General features: G+C 45.5%; 2 long non-coding RNA genes across 2 annotated transcripts; one reads left to right on the top strand and one right to left on the bottom strand.

Moving 5' to 3' along the window:
* The first annotated feature begins 1987 nt into the window (after window positions 1-1987).
* Window positions 1988-5559, top strand: LOC142564174 (uncharacterized). Its single transcript, XR_012824512.1, has 2 exons — window positions 1988-2288; window positions 5348-5559. It is a non-coding gene; the product is annotated as an uncharacterized LOC142564174 (long non-coding RNA).
* Window positions 5560-9511: 3952 nt separating this feature from the next.
* LOC142564169 (uncharacterized) lies at window positions 9512-17085 on the bottom strand. Its single transcript, XR_012824510.1, has 3 exons — window positions 16513-17085; window positions 15821-16058; window positions 9512-12982 (listed from the first exon to the last, which is right to left on the bottom strand). It is a non-coding gene; the product is annotated as an uncharacterized LOC142564169 (long non-coding RNA).
* Window positions 17086-18754: the final 1669 nt, after the last annotated feature.

Below are 18754 nucleotides of genomic sequence, written 5' to 3'. Positions count from 1 at the left end.
AAACGGATAAAACTTATGGGTAACCGCACGTACTCTGAGCGTCTCGTCGATTAGAGGAAATTTTCCGGGGTCGCTGTAAAATTTTTGCTTTAATCCTGACGACCAGATCTCTGAACGTGATGCGAAAAGATCACGTTCGGGTGAGCATAAAGCGAAATTTCCATTCGTTCTATGGAATATTGTTGAGGCCTGCCACATCACAGGTCATGCGTTCTCAAGCTCACGCCACCCTTCCACTTCCCTATGTCCCTTGAGTGAGCTAACATGTTACAAAACCTACGAAGTCGATGTAGCCCACGTTTCGGCCCACTAGTTGCAGCATGAACTGGTAGACTAGAAGATGCAGGTGCTTCCTTGCGTTGTACACAAAATGCCCTGTGCGAATTAATCGTGACAAACTTTACAACGGGGAAAGTAGTAATTTTGAAAGTGCTGAAGCAACAAATGTATGATATCGAAGAGAAAAATCAGAAATGAATCATAAGTGAAAAAGCATAATTTCCAATGCACTTGCGGAGCATATGTGGCAGTCTGACTATGCTATTGACTGAGAAAAGGCTTCCATAATTGACAAGGAAACTGGATTTGAAGGCATTAGCTGACTCTACAGCAAAAACGCTGAATTGTAACGATAGCATTCTTCCGCCTGCAAACGTAGAATTCCGTCGTATGGAACTTTTTTATGAGCAAGACTTCCGTACTGAAGCCTAAACGTCTAATTCTTATTACCACCACTTGATCGGCGTCCTTTCTTTATTTCTTGTAACATATGAACTCCAGAATCAAGAAAACGTATACAAGCCAGATGAAGCATTGAATTTGAATTTTATTATCTTGTTGCAAACTATATACGCAAGTTAATTTGAGTAAAAAATTGAAGACGGCAAAAATCTACTTGTTATACATTCTTGTAGTTTAAATTAGTAGGACAAGTAGATTTGTCAGAAACAATTAAGTGCAGCAGCAAAAAATAAACAAAATAAAAAGACATTGCTACCTCACACTTACAACCAACACAGACAAGTTTACAACCTTTGGGGTGTATGTATATCTGCCACACAACGATAATCGTCATCTGCCTTGCTTGCGTTTCCTTTCTTGAAAACGCCACGCCCGGTACTTTCCTGTTGGCAATGCCATATGTCATGCTGATAACGCGCATGCCGTTCGTTACTGGAGAGTACTGGGCTCGCAGCGTTAAAGCAAGGAAATGCGGACAAGACAGATGAAGTTTATCGTTGCGTGGCAAGATAAGACTCAAAGGGTGTAAACTTTTCTTAGTGTGCAACAAATGTTTCTGGAGTTACAACACTTCATCCGATCCAAAATTTGCAGTTAATGAAGACACAAAAATACATATGCCGCACTACAGTACACACTTATCAATTTATCTATTTAAAGGAGTACTGACACAAAAATTCGAAGTCGAGTTAACGTGTGAGATCGCTTTGTGTGGGCACACACACATCGTCTGCAAAATACAAACGGCGAATATAGCTTAGGACATATTTAAAATAAATAATAAAGCGCGCGCGCGCAGCCAAGCGCCAAACGTAGCACCTCGCGACATCGACATTAAGGAAGGAATGTAAACAAGCGATAAAACACGACGTTACGAGTTTGTGCTAGCTGTCATGTTTCTCGCCGCTCCGAAGCCCCGATGTTCTTTTTTTCGCCGCTGACGGCAGCGCGGTAAATCAGCTAACATTATTTTCCGACAGGAAATAACTCAGTGTAAAGGGACCACGAAAGTGTGCATATGTCATAAAACGTCGCACGAAATAGCAAATCATTGGCGTGATTTTGTTTTTCTCATCGCTACCAACGCGTCGTCGGGAAAACAAATTGTATGTCACTTATAAAGCAAGATAAATGTGCAGACGTTTATTGTGTTCACGAATATGGGTGCTTTATTACGAGCTGTGGACGGATCGCATATGACGTCGGCCTCGGATCCGACGGTCAACGAGCTAGGCCTATTCCGTTTCGTAGCCATCGCCAGCTCGCCTGGCTTGTTCGTTCGCTACTGTCGGCGTCGGTGAGTGGCAGAAGTGGTCCGAGTTCGTGCGCGCCGCTGGACGCTTAGAATGGACCCCGCTGAAGAGCAGCCAGAATTGCTCATTTCGAGCTTGCCTAGTAGAAACAAAAACCCGCCGAGCTTAGAACAGTCCAATATGATCTTCCACCAAGACTCCGTACCCCCAAGGCTGATATGCTGTGCCGACTTTTACCACGCCTTGTGCCCTGCTCCGGAATATGCTTCATTCCCAAAGCGCCCTCGACGAATGGTTCGTACTACTTGTAGCCGTGCGTACGCATATTGATAGCTGTCGCTGGCCGCACTCTCCGAGTCGTTGCTTCGTAGTGGATCCAATCAAAAGTGGTTGGCCACGTCTGATACGGCGGCAACTCCCACCTGCAGGAAATACTCGCCGCTGGAGGATGAAAACGAGGACTATGATGATGGAGAGGACATCGCAAAGCGCGTGCAGGTATAGCAGACGAACTTGCAACACGAAGCGCGCGCGCCGCCGAGCTCACGTCACAGTTTTGTGCGATCACGTGCCCAGCGGTGTTTACATATTCCTTCTTTGGCCATCTCGTTGCTCCCTGAAACCGAAACTTGGAACTGGTCGCCACAAACAGACCATTACCTGTCGTGCTCTGAAGCGAATGACGCTTCGTGCCGTGATAACTGGGTCATTGGCTACTTACTGCAGCGGAAAAACCAAGATGGAAATTTTTGTGTGTCAGTACTCTTTTAAAGGTGCAAACAACACAAGTACGCACAACAGGGCGTCCTATATCCGTGTGTTCTTATCCGTGAGCTTCACTATCGATGCCGTAATGACGTATTTACCTTCTCCTGGCATCCTCGCCTCAATGGTAAGCTCAACCTGTTTAGTAGTAGATTTAGCTTACCGGTAACAGCACACTCAAATTAATTGAGACTAAACGTAGACATGCGCAATGGGCCAATCATATCACTGCTTCAAACCGTTACGTTATTAAGTTGCTTTCTATGCGCACTAGTGGGAATGGCTAAGAGTTAGTTTCGTAGCTGATTTTGTAGCAGTCAACAATAATTTTGAATCGGTCGGACACTATTCATGCGCATCAAGAATGGTTTCAGAGTACCGGCGCGCACCATTGCTATATTGTCCTCGATGAAGGTAATCGACGCGCACGCGACCACTGCCACAACTAAGTCAACCAGCTTACTCGAAAAAAAAAAAAAGCACTGCGAGTCCAGAGCGGTAAAGCGAGCCACATAAAGGCACAAAGAAACTCACGGCAGTACCGTCACGTGGAACGCTAATAGCCAACAAAGCAATTTCATTTTCGCACTGAAGTCCCGCAGCTAGTAAAATGGCTGAGCTACAAGTCCGCTGTGTTATGAGCACACTCAGATAAATTAGACACAGCAGAGCAGCTGATAACAAGCTAGGAAGTTTCGGTTTGCTGAGTGCATCATGATACAGCTGCCGTGCCGAAAGCGCGAAGTGCGCGTCGTCGGTTAACGAACGCCTCTCCCACCATACCAAAGTATGAATGCGTGACGCACCACCAACGCATAATGGACCGAGCACGCAGTACTAGGCCCCAGAGAACATCCTAAACTATATGCGCACAACCCGTTATTACCGCGCACATAGCTTAATGGCGGAGCGTTCATGTGTGCGATAGGGAGGTTTCCGAAAGCCTAGCTATGAAGTCAATTCGACACATACCTGCACGTTGCATCATATGAACTGGCACGTGTGAAGCGTATTTCTTTCTTATTCTATTATTTATTTCTACACAATGATTTGTTGTTATGCTTCTTTTTACTAGTATTTATGGCAATAGCAGCTGATTTAAGACCATAAGGAAAAAATGCACCTGACTTCTGTACACTGTTCGGTTTATTTATGTTGGCGCGCTGTATTTGTTATGCGCCTTGTCTATTCGGGCGTGCAGACCTCGTCAAGCCTGATGAATGCTTTTTTGTCTGTACCCACCAAGTGTCTTTGATACTGAAATAAAATTGATTGGTTGATTGACATGCTGTAAAATGGCCTTTCGGCGTGGTATAGGTATGCCGTGCATGAACTGCGACTACGTTCACCTGAACAATAAACGATGCGTTTTCGAAAAGTGCGCTTGAAGCAACATGTGTATTATGTGAAAACGAAAAATGTCGCTTCCTATCGTACCTGCGGAGGACGTACGGCAGCCTCTAACCAGGACATTGGCTTTCTTGGATAAGGTTTTCGTTATCGCCAAGAATCTAGATTTCACGTCAATATCCCGCCGGGTGCTTCCTATCAGACTACACAAAAGGCTGAATTGCAGAGATGGCATTATTCCGCATACATACGCAAAGTATAGGTCGAATTTCTGACACTTACTCTTTGCAAACAAAGCTTCCGTACAAATTCATGGGAGCTCTTATTAGTCATATGCTATGAAATCTCTTTATAACGACGTTGAAGGGAGAGCCGAAATTGCTTCATTATATTTATTACTGACTTTCACTGTAATGCATGCGTAATGAAGTGCACTAATTTTAACTTGCATAGAAGATGGCTTTGCGGCCAGTAGAACCGCTACATGGGCACGTGCCCTGAAGAGAGAACAGCAGAAGAAATTTCAGCGTCCTCAACACAAAACCTCTTAGCACATGACACGATTGCGTTTGAGATAGCAACTGCATGCCTTCAGTCTCAATGTGATGGTCTTTAGTTTCCGCTTTCGGTTGGCTTGCATCTAGCATCGCGAAATGGCGACGTGGTTGAATAGGTTGCACGCTGCGACGCCAACAGCGTTTGTCGTTTTCGAGCAAAACGTGCTAGAGTTACTGTATATGCTACCAAAGTTTTGGTAGCATATACAGTAACTCTAACACGTGCCACACAAGGATGCATTGTCTCTGAGATCGCACCGGTACTATCTCCGAGGCCACGCCTAGCTGCACTAGCCTGCGCGGTGCCGCAGTGAGAGAAATTTATGCACAGGTACGCGCAGTGGTGAGAAAGAACAGTGTTCGACGGCGCATTCAACGCTAATACCCAAAAGTTTTGCCACCAAATGTGTGCCGAACTCCGCGAAATGCGATTGAGTCTGCAAAGGTCGTGCCCTTCTTGTTTCGTAGACAAATCAAGTTTGTATTTGGGAGACAAATCAAGCTCGGCAAATATATTGGCAGAATAACTTTACTTCATTGAAAGAAGGTTTTGAAACGGGGATATCGACGGAGATTTCAAAGGGTATTTCACTTTGCTACACCCAATAATCGTTATGTCCCGTTTCGTTGTAAAAAGTTTCACTGTAACATGTGTTAATATCTTGTCTCACCTAATTACAGGCACCAAATCTGAGCTCAAGCAACATTAGGAACAAGCTACATTGTCTGCGGGTGCATCAGCCTGTGGAACTGTCAAGCCAGCTCCCTGAATCATGAAGTGACCAATGTTTGATTACAGCCACAAAGCAAGTCTCTAGAAGGTGCATTAGAAACATTTTGCTTATGTAGTGGTGTTATTGATTTGATTTATTAAATATTATTTGAAACCTTTGGCCACTTTAGCGCTTCATTTGTGCGGTTATTCATTCTTTATGTTAAGCGTGGCTTTAACATGTGTTGTCACTTTTGTGCCCTTGCCGATATTTCAGTGGTGCTATGGTGGGTTGTAAGAAATGGGTCATAGGCATTGGTGCTGTCTGTACAGCCAAACTTTTTTCACTATTGCTAGGATTAGGAACATTCCCATTTATTTGTCCATTTAGCAAGTATAGACACTCAATTCCTTTGTAATTCATTCTATAGTGGAAGGGTGTATTGTGTTCCTAAATTCATGTCTGTGCCAAAGATCCATGTAAGAAAAACTTCCGTGATAATGTTGCTGGGTCCTTGACATTATTCCATTCGCAAACCTTGAACAATGTTTCTCAAAGTTGGCAAGCTATGGAAAATGATCTCAGGTCTTCACAGACTATCGCATATGTGCAGTGTACGCCGTTTCTAGCCAGATCACTGAAGCTCAGCATCATTTCGTTGGACAGTTCATCTGGAATGAGACCGACACTCTGGATTTCAATGTTATGACTGAATTTTAGCGTCAAGAGACTACTTAGAATGTCACCTTTGTGCTAGTGCTTCCCGTGACAGTAGTATTCCCACTGTAAATCGAGAGGTTTGGTAGGTATTGCTGTCATTTTTGCTACTCCCTAGCCCAATGAACAAGTGGTGCTTTTCGATACAATTTGGATGCTTGCAACCAATGTTAAACATTCCTGACTAGAACTGCCGCCACGTTTTGAAGAGCTCTGAATGGTTTGTACGTACGTTACATTGGGGCCTTAAATGACCTTTCACTCAGCAAATTGTTTTGCTAAATTATAGGGATAGGTTAACAAATTTTGTCTAAAAGGTATCGTACCTTGCTCATCAAGTCTCTTGGGAAAACATTTTTAGGACGGCTACACGTCTCGAAAAATTTCTTACGGTCGTTTTTAAAACGGCTATGAGACGTGCTGCAAGACATCTCATAGCCGTTTCTAAAACGGCTGCAAAACTACTCGCAAAACGTCTTACAGTGGTTTTTCAAACGGCTACAAGATGGCTTGCAAAACGTTTATATCTCTTATTTAGCGGTGCATTAGACGGTCTTCACAGCGGATACAAGACGGTTTAAGACATCCGACAGTTTTGGCAACACGTCTTCAAGAAGTCTTAAATATCTTGCCAAGACGTCTTGAGATGTCTTGTAAACGTTTATAATGATATTCAAGACGTCTTAGTGATCTTGCCAAGACGTAGACAGCCAATAGACCAATGTGTGTTGAATGGGCACGTATGTATCGTCCAGTGTGTGTTCGTCTACAGAGTGACGTCAATGTCGTCTAGTGACCTTATCGGCAGTTTTTGAGCGGATCCATGGGGCGGACGCGTATCGTGCACACGGAAGAGAAGCAACATGTCCTAGAACGACGACGGGAGCGACAGCGAGAATGGAAGCACCAGCGACGGAAAGCCGCTAAGGCCGATCGTGCGTTCGTCAGTGAGCCCCGTCGTGTGTGCCGACCGACGAAGACCCGCAGCACGCGCCCGTGACAATCGAGCGGGCACGCGAACAGAACCGGGAACGTGAACGGCGGCGACACTGGCTTTAATTGCACATATAAAGTCTCTCTCTCTCTCTCTCTCTCACACACACACACACAAACCATATAAAACAAAATAGACAAAATCGTTTCAGGGTCCCTTTGAAACGATTTACCGAGTCGTTAGATTAGGTCCTTCTGATCATTAATTGACGCATATGAGTGCTCCGCGTAGAGCGTGTAATTTATTATAAGGTTTTAAAAATGTACGTCGCTGCCGATCACAGCACACTGCACGGCGGAATTTTGAACCGCCCCTACCCATATGATGTAAATCACCAAATCGACGTCACTATAGGGCGAGCTATCCGATTGCATGGCTGCCCAGGGCACATCGATAATTTCTCCACCTTTATGGTGAAAAAATGATGTTCGTAATAGTTGCAATGTTAGTTCATTTATTTCTATAAGAAGAAAGTACCAGAAATAGAATGCACGAGAACAATTCCTCACTACACTTAAGCATTTCCGGCACACAGCAAGCGTCGTCTGCTTGTCTTACAACGTGCTCAATTTTGACGAGAGCTCCGGGGTCAGAGTCGGTCTGTCTTTTCGCGAGCACTCTGATTAGACTTTGTTGCGTTGTGGACTGCAAACGTAGCGACTGGAAATATGTCAAGATGCGACATCGTGTCCCTCTGCGAGGCAGCAGACGAGTGGACTGGCTGCAGCGCATCGGAATGCCACTATCCGATCGGCGCCAGGAATTGCGCATTTGCGGCCGTCACTTTACACCGGAAGATTACTAACGAAATAGCGTTTCGCGAGTCCTGTATTAGGGTAAACGCAAGCACAAGGGGGCAGGGCCTGGCCGTGTCCCCTTGCGTGTCGTTTCACGGGATGAGCAGAAGCGCAAATTTGAATGGTCTGCACGGTGCAGCCACCTGGCGGCACAGAGCTCAACTACACACAGTAGCAGTAACGAAATGTATCCTTCTTCGCTGGTGGTGTAAATTTTTCGCAGGAGTGTAATCGTTAACACGTTTTTGTAAATGTTTAAATGGTTTTACACCTGGTTAGAGCAATATTAGCTTTTTGTTTGGCTGGTTAAGCTCTGCGCCATCGGGTGGCTGGACCGTGGAGACAGATCAGGCCACTCACATATGTCTACGCTAAAGTTCCTTCATCAGCTTGAGTTTATGCCTCCACCATTCCGTTGAAATGCCCAGCTAGCCTGTGGTTACCGGAATACCAAACATGCTTGGCACAATGCGACAGAATGCTCGCAACGCAGGCTGCTTCGATAGCTCTCGCTTGGGGTCGACTGCCAAGCAGCTGGCAGAGTTTGGAGAGGCTTCGCGCGCTCGCTTCTGTAGGAGAACCGGAAGTCGACGACACTACGTGCCATCACGATGCAGAGCCAGTGAAGGCGGAGCTTAGCCCCGATCACTCGGCGAACAAGTTGACGAGAAAATGCATCACTATGGAGGAGGGTAATTTGCGATCGTCCGTAGCTCTCTTAATATGGGACGTTTCACATAAATTTTGGTGCGAATTATTTACCTTAGCTGTACCCTACACGTCTGCAAAATTTGTCCGAACCATTTCAGGGGCCCTTTAATGGAAAATGAGACATCCACCCATTTGTAGCAATTGCTACAAAGGAAACCCATGCAAGTTCGTTGAAAGAAACTGCTTTGACAAACCTACCTATATGTGGCCTACCCATAGCGCAGCTATAACGACGCTGAAATCCGTTGCCATTGAAAAGCCCCTCCCCCCCCCCATCTGCCAATGGGTTGTGCCGATTGAAATCAGTCGACATGCCACCAACTGCAGGTGCACTCCGTCTAGTGGCGTCAACCCATACGCTTTTTTCCAACTGCCGTTTGAGGTCTTTCCGAGAGGTTGCGGCCGCTATGTAGCAGTACTGTTTTTGGAGTGTTTGCCATATTGTTGATTATGGTTGTAGCACATGCTGTGCGAAAGATGCAATGGCCAAATGCCCTTGCATCAAGGACAAATACATTGTGTGCACACATACGTCACAAGGCTGATAGGCTGTGAAGGTTGGTTATTCCGGCTAATCGAGGAACCTATACTCTATATCAAACCATTATTTGGCAACTTGTTCTGCCAGTGTTCACATGTCAATATACATACACAGCAGTAAATATAAATTGCAATGCATGCGCGCACATTGAAAGCATGCATGTCAAATCATTCTTTGAGGAGTCAGCTGGTGTATGTACATACGTACACAATATCCACTTAGTATGATCAGCTATTCTCACATTCAGGGCTGGGATAATGCAACAATTCTATTCCAGCGCTAAACTCAGTCTGAGTGCAAACAACAACAAACTCTACCAAGCCTTGGTAGGGGTATTTTAAATGGGGACATTATACAGAAAGGACACAGCTATCAAAACGACAGGTTTTTATTTCAGTGCATCTTCCATTTTAACGACATTAGTATTCTTCAAGAGCATCACCCAGCTTGCAACATGTCTGACTATGTCTGTCCTTGGCTAACCTCTTTCATGCCAAGTTGAACCACTGGGTAGTCTACAGTCTAATCAGTAGGGCATCGGACTGCTGTGCTTGAGGACCCAAGTATGAAACCAACTACTGCAAAAATTTGGGTTATTAGGTAAGTGACACTTGGCATGAGTTATTCTTCAATGAATATCCTTCCGGCAACCCCAGTCATTGGGTGTTTGTCAGAGGGTATGTGCCTCTCATCAATGAACTTGTTTACTGCCAATTTGAGTCACTGCATATGTGCCGCTCTTCAATAAAACTCTCTGATGCCAACTCGGGTCACTGGATACGTGTCACTGGTTGTGTGCCACTCTTCATAATAACCCTAACATATGAAACATATCACCAATCACATGCCGATCATAAGATTGCAAATCACATTAATGCTGCCAATCATCTCCAAAGGAAGAATGCTCTGCCAATTTCTTAAGTCTTTAATTAAAGAAAGCGGTGTGGATGAGAGAGCAAACAGGGATAACCGATATTCTAATTGACATTAAGAGAAAGAAATGAAGCTGGGCAGGTCATGTAATGCATAGGCAAGATAACTGGTGGACCATAAGGGTTACGGAATGGATGCCAAGAGAAGGTAAGCGCAGTCAAGGATGGCAGTAGACTAGGTGGGGTGATGAAATTAAGACATTCGCAGGCGCTAGCTGGAATTGGTTGGCGCAGGACATAAAATAGGATGATGATTATGAGAAATATACATGGTGGCATATTTACCATATGAAAACATACAAAGTGCTCAGCAGCTATTTCTTAATTTCATGATACTGTCATATAATCAGGCTGCAAGATTATGTCTGCATAAACCGTTGAATTCTCGTGATGTCACATGTAATCTAAGAAACCGAGCATAGGTCCTCTACTTGTTTGTCTGCTGTACGCTGCCTCATGACACAAGGTGGCATTGCTTTTCCAGAAGCACTGACCCAATGTTTACAAACCTATGCACCAGGTCAGAGCAGTGGAGAGAAAATTTTTTGAGACCCCTCAGGTCAAGCTGGGAAAACAACAGGCACACACACAATGAAAAGAGAATATATGGAATAGGCGCAATGTGCCACACAAAGTAACATGCTAATGTGAGAAGTAGAGCTTGAGGGGTATGATGGGTACAGTTTCAGGAAAAGGCTGTCGATGCATGGATATGACACTGTTCAAGAAGTCCTCGTACACGTCACTGACCTATCTTATGAGTTTATAAGGCCCAAAATGGCGCATTAACAGCTTCTTGGACAGACATAGAGGAAATGAGTTCCCTTTTAGGCCTCTCCCACAGGGGCCCACATACAGGCTCAGTCGCCAGGTTGACAGATCATGGCTCGGTGGCAGAGGTTGAAGTGACGAAAATCTGTATGCTATTGCTGGCTCACATGGTCCCAGGTCAGTTTATGGGTTTATGCATGCAGAGCAACTCACTCGGCATCTGGGGCAAATTCATCGTCCCTGTCACATTGAAGCATGTAGTTCAGCATGCTTTATACAGTGAACCTAAACAACACAGAATGACTTAGAGCAGGCTGTTTTCTGCATTGCAGCATGTATGCAAATTTGACGTAAAGAAAGATTGGGGGAAAACGCAGGGAGGCAGATTGAAATTCAAGACAATGAGGAAAACAAGAACAAGGTGAAAGCAGCAGCCAATGTTTTGACAAGTGGACTTGCCTTTTTAAAGGCTACTTGCCTTCAAGAATTTTCAAGGACTCGCCCCCAAAAAGACAAGTACACTTGTCAAAACTTTAGCATCAGCTTTTACCCTGTTCTCGTTTTGCTCATCATACAGAGGGATTGTGACAAGTTCAGTGCTGTACATTGACATACACTGAAAGCACCCATGCCCACTAATGAACAAACTTATCTAAAGCTATCTTTTCATCTTTGATACCTTGCTGGTTACTGCAATATACAACACTGTGCAAAAACTAAAACAGAGCTCTCAGTGCTCAAAAAGAGGTTGTTATTGTTGAAGGTTCAGCTGGAGCACCAGATGGAAATTACAAGCTCCAGTTAATGTACTTCACGGCTACAACATCCAAAAAACTGTTTTACATTCCATCTAACCACCAAGCATCAATAAGCTTTACTGAGCGCGTTTTCAGTAATTTATTAGCTTCCTATACAACTTCAAATGAGGTCCTGTGTGAGAATAACCTTTTGTCTCATCAGTAGCGCTACCACAGTGCTAAAGGAGGTTACATTTTTCCTCGATAAAAAGCTTCTTATTGTGTGGTCCTGTAGAAAAATATAAGTGGGGTTTTACAGCACGCACCCAGAGGCAACATCTGCACATATTGAAATACAGTGGGCCCAGCTAGTTGCTTTTCGCACAACTGCATAGCGCAGCAGAGACGACATTGGTGAAAATGGGCGTGTATGCAACTGAAAAGGACAGAAGTTTGTACATTTGCGCTTCGGAAGCTTGCTTTCATTTTTTTACACACAAATAAAACAGATAAAGTGCTGGCTTTCAGACAGACTTTTTGTTGATCATGAAGTTTCCCCTCAGCAGCTGATCTGGCTGGACATCGGTCATTGGATGATCATATACTGGTCTGCCCACAATAGGAAGTTTTTGTTGAATCATGGGATCATGGCATACCGGTGCAATGACAATAGGAAGCCTTTGATGACATTGTTGGCAAGAAAGCCAGCCAAACTGTGATTGCAATTGAGATAAGTGAGCCAATTGCTGACGTGTGCGTTGCACTTTCCTAGAATGATTGTGATCACACAAGTTCAGTACAATCACACTCAGCAACAGTGGAGAAGGCTTGGGAACAATACTTAAAGTGTCATAAACGCTTGCTTAAATGCCACATTATCAGCTGTGTAGCCAAATGGTTCAGTCATTGCAGATGATGCCCCGTTGTGCTGCAAGTCGTTAATTCATACACACTATATCTACGTGGTGGTGCTGTTGCTGGGAGGAGCTTTGCTCATTAATTAGATATTGCATAGCTCTGAAACTTCTTGATTAGGTCAACAGGTGCCTGCACTTTTCATTGTAATGTAAAAATTCGATCTGATGGCTGAGCATGTCACGGTCCCTTTATGTTGATGATAATGTGAATATGTGTAAAGGGGCACCTTCGATTGGCAGTGAGACCTACTGAAATGAAGAAACATTTCAGCAATCACCTAGATCTTAAGATTGCACTCCTAAGGACACCTTCAGAGTGTATAATGTGGCCTCTGTCACTTTGGAGATGCCCTTGCACTATGTGGAATAAATAGTAACGTCTGCTTTCTGGTCGAATTGTGCAGCGTTGTCCGCTTGCATGACTGTGGTGGGTCCTGCAGGCAGTGACCTGCGCCCATTGTAATCACCAGGCCACTCATCTGGAACCTAGAAAGGGAGATAAGAAGCAAAAGCACGTGGAAATGTAATAAGTTCTAAAGGCAAGTTTCAATGGTTGGCTTACGCCCTCATTTTCTGCCCTCTCAAAAAGTACATAAAGCCTGAGGAATCACTTGAGTAACCTTGAACTGAGCTTTCATGCAGAAGAAATACAGTGCAGCTACTTTCGAACTGCTCAACACAGCTGCCTGGAGAAATGTTTTGGACAGTGCTGCAATAACCGTGCACACATCTCCTATGCCCAACACAACCTGCCCCTTTTTCACTTCTTCCTCTCAGTCTCAACTTGAATATCAGCTGCACCCGTTTGCTAATTCATACTGCCCTGTTCCTAAACACCAACAAATTTTCATTCCATCACCCAGTACACAGCCCTTTGTTTCTTCTCAGAAGGTCATAATCCAAACATTTAACCAAGTTGCAGAGGCCTGGCAGCTTCATCTGCAGAGCGTTAACCTGTGTTCCCCTCTGTGTTCCAAAAAATCATCCCAGAACTATGACCCACATGTGCCGTAGAGCTCACCATGCCCACTCAGCTGCAGGAAGTGTTAACCCCAAAAGCTTGGCTGTTGTGTGTAGTCAGTGTTAGTTCAGGACTCTTATCCATGCTTAGAAACTGTTATCTAAATTAAATTATAGGGTTTTACAAGACAAACACATGACATAGGATTATAATTAGGAGGCACACCACAGTGAAGAACTCCAAACTAATTCTGACCTCCTGGAATTCCTTAATATGCACCTAAATCTAAGTAGATGAATGTTTTTATGTTTCACTCCCCATCGAAAAGGGGCCACCCTGACCGATATTGAATTCAAGACCTCGAGCTTTGCAGCGTATCGATATGGGCACTAGGCTAGTGTGGTGTCCAAGAAGCTGCAGCTGTGCAGAGGCATCCAATGCTGTCGGACAATACAAATACATTAATTTCGTGATCCAGTACTCAAGATGTCTGCAAAATGCTATGAACGAGACACTAATGTTTCACGTCTCAACCAGGAACGTAAGTGCATATTGTGATGCTGAAACAATTACAGGTTCAAATCGTCGCACCTACCTCATACATAGAGACTAATCAAAAGAGGAGGCCCACTGGCTTCACAAGCACTCATCCAGCAGTCCAAGCAAGCATTCAACAGACACTTAGCAGGCTGTAAACATAAGTCGCATTCTTTCAATACACCTACTAACTTTTCTGTACAGTGAGGTACCAGCATTGTCAGACATGTACTTCAACATTCCATAATCAAAAATTTATATGCAAAGCAACCCAGTGCACACCTGCCAAAACCAAAAGAAACAAGCATAACACACACGGTGATACCAGGGGCCTTGCAAGAAGAGCAAAAGGTACCCAGAAAAACCTTTCAAAGGGCTCGTCACCAGGTCTGGCCGTTTTGAGCTGACAAGTGCAGAGCATACAGTGAGCTCTGAGCGCTATCGATTGCGTTTGCAAAGAATTACGTCGCTACGCACCGCGAAGTGGTCTGAAATTTCAATCCGAATGGTGTTTTCCCTTTCCCTTATGGCAACGGCACTCCAAGCCAGATGGTGACGCACTCGTGTCCCTGCACCTACACACTCGTGTCCGCAGTGTGACGTCACTCGTGGTGACGTGTGACTTCGAGAATTATTCAAGGCAACATCTGTTATTTGTGTGATCTGTTGTTTGAATTGATGAATTGAAGTTTAGAGAAATAATAAAACACACAAACGGAATATCTGCACGTTTTTTTGCTTTACTTCGCACCGAAGCAAGAGAGATGTACTTCCGCTTCGTCTGGTTGTTCCCACAGTCGTGCAGTCATGTGTGCAAGTACCGAAACTATGCCATGTTTTACCGTGTTCCAGCACGTCATCATGCTTTGCGATCCGCTTGTTCTGCCTCAGTATTTGTGTAGCACTGAATTATACCACTAGTCATGTGTCCTTGTGCACAGCGCACAAAATCGCGCGCCGCGCGAAACCAGACTATCAGAACAGCTTGCGCGTGACACTGTTAGCGAAAGTGCGCAGTGCCGAAAAAAAATGAAGGCTGGGCCCATGACGTATGCGTCATGTGTTCCTTGAGGTCTGGTATGGGGGAACGCAGGGAAGGAATTTTGCTTGCGGAGGCTAGACGGCGCGAGTGGAGAGAGTGTCTCGCTTGGCAGTGGAGCTCACCTCCTGAAATCATGGGTTCGCGGCACTGAAGTAATTTTATCTCGGCTATTAAGGAGCCGATTTGAAAAAAAACATTTGCGGCAGGACGCTCCTTAGAGGACACGTAACAACTTCCAGCGTATAACCAAAATTCGCTATGGGGCCTGGTGAGGGGCTCTTTCAAGAAGGTATGGAGAGCCTGATATTCAAGGATATCACTCACCTGTATTTTGCAACAAATTTTTTTCTACACCCTGCAAATTAGAAGTATTAATAAATTTAATGGGGCTATGCCATATTGCAGTACCTTCTGCCATTGCTACTGTGCAGGGGCAGCTTGAAAGTGGTCAAGGGGTGGGAGGAGGTGGCCATGTCCCCAAAACCTTCTCCCCTCCAGGGGCCCTTTCATCACATCCCTCCTGCCACCATAGAGTGGCCTTTAATTAAGTGCCTTAATGCTCTCCCACTGAAAATACAGAATCATGCTCTGCCCGCCTCCACACACACAAAATCCTTGCCACATTCTAGCAGTTGTCCTGACAGACTGGGCATGAATACCCACAATGCTTCGGCTATCATCACGATTAAGAGCTTTGGTAATGCATGGCAATTGTGGTGTTTCGGTACTATTAGTAGCACACGAATTGACAGGTTAAGCACACAGAAGCAAATGTTAGATTCACCTTAAATCCCCTGCACATGAGGGCCACTGTCGTGGACATCAAGGTCTAAAGTATCTGCCCATCTGTGCACCTTCTCAGCAGCAGGCGATGTTTGGGTTGACTGGCACACACCCTTGTTAATGATCGTTGTCCCAACTGCAACCTCCATCCTACCACTGAAGCACCCTGTGGCCTCTGTCTGCACAGCTTTTGTAGATTCAACGGGCAGAGTTCCGTGTGTGCTGCAGTACACCGATAGCTGGACAGATAAGAGCCAAATGCATGTGGGCAATAAGAGACTAGCAGTCTCGTATTGCAACATCGTGCAAATAGAGTAGCACAAGGCATGAAAGGTCTGCAGTGACTTATGCAAACATAAATGATTTTTTACAAATGCTAGGCATGTCTGGCAAATGTGGTCTGCCATGTGTTGCACTTTAGAGACTGTCATGGCCAAGAATCAGCTTGAGTAGGCAAAATTATTGGAACAGAGTCTCAAAACTTATTATACGAAGAAGGAAACAAAAATAAATGACGTGACTGAACACTTGTAGGTGCGGATAAAAAAAAATTATGCGGATTCCACACGCTGTATGAATAGGTTAAATTTTAAGCTTTTGGGAGGAACACACTCCGGCGCTCCGTAATAACACAGCGGCGTCGGCGCCCCAACACTTCAGATATGCATGTCCGACCAAAGTTACACTACACACCGATGCGAATACGGCCCAGATCCGCTGCTGTCTCACGGCATCGGATCGACGCATTTGCACTTCGCGTTTCTGTGCTAAATGTTCACTACGTTCCTCGGGGCTCATTGCCGCTACCCGACGCCGCTCCGCTTCGCGTTTTCGAGCCAACAGACGCTCGCGTTCGGAGCCACATTTCGCTGCATAACGGCGACGTTCCTGCTCCGCTCGCCGTTTCTTCCGCGCTTCTATCTCCTCCGCACCGAGTACACGCTTTGGCCCCATTTTCTGTCTGTCCGTGTTGGCGCTTGCGCTGGTGTATGTAACACCTTGCTGTACGACGCGACGTCCTTCGAACACCAGCTATCGGCAAGGTTGGCACTCATCCCGTGCACACCACACTGCACCACACGCGTCACGCACCACTACCCGACTCGGCAAGACAGCACATAGCCTCAGAGATCGAGCGGAACTCGCTTTCCGATCTCGGAAAGTATGAACAGCAGGTAGCCGGACAAGCAGTACCCGCGAACTGAGAAGGAAAAGCGAATAAACCTCTGCTTACGTAATTTGTATGCCTAAGTCATTAAAAAATTAAACTCTAAGAATACAAATAGTAATTACTAGCGCGTTCTTTTTTCGGCCTGGCCAGCGCATAAAGTGTAAGCCCAAGCCTAGTATGGCCTATCCAAACCAAGCTGTGGCCCTGCTTGGTTGATCGAGGCGCGAAGCGAAGGACCGGACAAGTGAAAAGTTGAAGCTTCGATCGTCAACCTATGCTAGCTATAGCGCTTCGTCAACGGCTCACATGGCAAGCCGGCCGAGAACGGCTTCGCCTGCAACGTATGCGAGCGCATTTTGCTTCTTCAGCCACGTCGTTTAGACCGTGAGGAGGTACTTGATACTGCTTTTGCAATAGAAGTTCAGGAAACGGAATGTGAGCTCGTGCACTTTTCTAAGCGTCTCCCCGCACTGGGAACATTTCGCTGGTGCTGTATTCTGGAACGATCGCTTTCTGCGGTACTATTCACGCCTTCGTCATCGGCGCGCGCTGATTGGCTGCTTTAGCAAAACTGGATGAGCTGATTGGCTGCTAAGGGACTACGTCATCCGATTTTGCTCAACCAGCAGTCGGCGCACGCCTGACGGCGATGCTAGTGCCGCAGTGGATCGTTTCAGAATACCGTTCAGCACAGGAGCCGAGGGGCGAGGCGGACTACCAGCAAGGCGGAAACCAAAAACGATCCTTATTCCCACTCCCCAAAGCCCCTTATATATACAAGGGCCTTTCAGACTGTAGCGCCACCTGATGGCCACAGGTGGCGACCTCAACAAATACGGTTGCCTGCTGTCAAAATACAGAGTTTTAGCGTTTTCGGTATGCGCTATAGGTGGTGTCCAGCGGCCGTATTACGAAGTGATCCACTTCGGCGATACTATCGCCTCGCCGATAGGTTGCTGTCAGGCGTGCACTGATTGGCTGGTTGAGCAAAATCGGATGACGTAGCTCATCCGATTTTGCTAAAACAACCAATTAGCGTGCGCCTGATGGCGAACTATTGCCGAGGGAATATAGTATCACCGCAGTGGATCGTTTAAGAATATGGCCCTTAAAATTAAGTCAACCTTGCCAAGTGTTTCCGGCTACCGAAATCACTTCTGCTGCATGCAACTGACAAACACATAACCAGCATCACCTTCAAGATCTGCATCTGTTTTACAGAGGGCGACAACTCTGGGCCGTGAATTGGGACACCACCTATTGGCCGTGAGAACGAGGGGAGTTGCCGCCTTGCGGCCACTGGCTGGACCATGCATAGTGTGGATGGTTCCTTGTGTCATCTGGTAACCACTGTGTGTTTACATGTGCCCACACATAGTGCATTTCCTCTAAGGACTGTTTCTTCCATGATATTAGCACAGTTCTAAACGCTCATATGCATTCGTTTTTGCAATGTGAAGAAGCATTTGGCCTTTTGGTGAAGACTTTGCACTATAATAAGAACAGTCATTGCATGTGTCTAGAGCGCGATGTGTGATCATTGCACCAAAAAGAGGGCGTGGGAAGAAAAAAACAAAAAAACTGGACCGCTCATATTGTTTTGCGGGATATTTTGTTCATAACGTACAATTTCATGACTGCAATGAGCCTTAGCTGTGCTTCAGATGTCCTTCCGTTAGGAGCTAACTGTGATCATATACTTTGGAGAAATCATTCTGCCTCGCGAGTGAATATAACGCATTGATTCTCTGCTGCAAAGAAAAT

The sequence above is a fragment of the Dermacentor variabilis genome, chromosome 11, assembly GCF_050947875.1.
Source record: "Dermacentor variabilis isolate Ectoservices chromosome 11, ASM5094787v1, whole genome shotgun sequence".
NCBI classification, from domain to species: domain Eukaryota; kingdom Metazoa; phylum Arthropoda; class Arachnida; order Ixodida; family Ixodidae; genus Dermacentor; species Dermacentor variabilis.
The sequence above is the reverse complement of the archived record's forward strand: the minus strand, read 5'-3'. Positions and strand labels throughout refer to the sequence as shown.